Raw genomic sequence first — 1,764 nt, 5'->3', positions numbered from 1 at the left:
ATCATTGTCTGTTTATGTCCACGATGCCATTTTCCAGTTGCCTAGGTTTGCAAGGTTGTCACTGACTCATGCAATTTTTCGTCACTGGGAGAATCACACTGTTTCATCTTTTCTGACAACCTCTGTCTTTCCCCACTCCAAGTCTGGCCCTGAATTCTCACTGCTCTTACCTTTTGCAGTAGCCACTACTTCTTCAGTCTCTGTCCACCCTGAACACTGCTCTCATGCCTCTCCTCCAAAACCCCCAAGGACCAGGTTCTGTCTACAGTGCAATGCCTACATTTCTACCCTTGCCCCCCCCCCCCATGTAATCTCTTTTCTTTCAGTTAGGCCCAGTCACACTTACAGGGACAGAACCTAACGTGGCCAACAGCGTGAGCTATGAGTCAGACAAGCAGTGAGTCCCAGCCCCACCATTTAGAAAGAAGCTTCATGACATGACCAAGTTCCCTTGGGCTTCTGTGATCCATCCAGTTTCCTTATCCTTAAAATGAAATTAAAGCCTCATTACCTCCTGGGGTTATTGTGAAGATTAATCCTTGCAAGGCACCTGGAACTGCTCAGTGAGTGGTAGCTATGGTCTGAAAAGGCCAGGTTCCCTCTGCCTTCCAGCCTTGTTCCCTCTCCCTGAAGTATCCTCTCCTGGGACCTCCCCTGCAACTGAAACCCCAGCTGAGCCTCCTGAACCCTTGCGAGTGAGCCTGTGGTTCCTGGGCAGATGCATGGGAAGATCTGACAAGAGACTGACTGGGAGAGAGGGGAAGTAGGAAAGACACCCAAGCATCGTCTTCCGCTGATTATCTGGGAGGGACGTGCCTAGACGAAGGTCTGTAGCTACTGAGTGCCCCCCTTCCCTCCCCATCACACTGCACCAGGGTGATTAGTCACCAGTGGGATACATTAATCTCAGAAAAGCCTGCCAGTGGAGGTAGGCTGGGGTCTCCACCCGCAAGGCGGTTACTCCAACCTCCGCCTTGGTGGGCGGGGCCACCCCACCCTGTCGCCGCCGCCTCTGCCATCCTAGTGGGAACATTTTCCGCCTCAGAGTGGAGTGGAGGTCCCGGAAGTAGGGGTGTTCCCCCCCACTCTCAGCTTGCATCACTTGTGACTCAGCTTAGGGTTCTTTCAGGTGGGGTGGGGAGAAGGGGCGGAGCTCCATTAACAAATGGCCTCAGGTGGGAAAAGAAAGTCCGAAAAACGTCCTCAATTTGGGGCCCGGCTTGAGGCTAGGGGCAAGGTCTCAGAGGTTTCGGGGGACCAAAGGCGCGGGGAACCGCGACCCAGGCAGCTCGTAGGGGAGGTCCTCCCGCAGCTACTGGCGTTCATCCCGCTCCGCTCAGCCCCGAGTCTCCTGAGCTCTGAAGGCCGGCGAGATGCCAGGGGCCAATCCCCACCAGGGGCTCTTCCTTTGTACAATGGCCACAATCAGATCACCTACCTTGTAGGGTTGCTTGCCATGAGGGTTAAAGAAAACCGCTCCGCACATGCCAAGCAAGGAATACCCGAAATAACCAGCAGGTTTTGCTCTCGCCGCTCGGGATTGAGGCGGGGCGCAAAGGAGTCTCCACTTTATTCTCAATAACTAGGAAAGGTGGGCGTCTGCACTGGGAGCCGGAAGAGGCCGAGGTCGACCGCCACCCTCCATCCGCACCCCGGACCGGGTGCGGGGTGCAGAGGCGAGAGGGCTAGAAGTCTCCGCTCCGGAGCGAGGGCGGCGGCTTTGCCTTCAATCGTCCACCTGTATCTCCTCGTCCGACAGGCGGG

This window comes from Myotis davidii, unplaced genomic scaffold (assembly GCF_000327345.1).
Source record: "Myotis davidii unplaced genomic scaffold, ASM32734v1 scaffold1477, whole genome shotgun sequence".
Classification (NCBI taxonomy): Eukaryota; Metazoa; Chordata; class Mammalia; order Chiroptera; family Vespertilionidae; genus Myotis; species Myotis davidii.
This window is presented reverse-complemented; position numbering follows the sequence as displayed.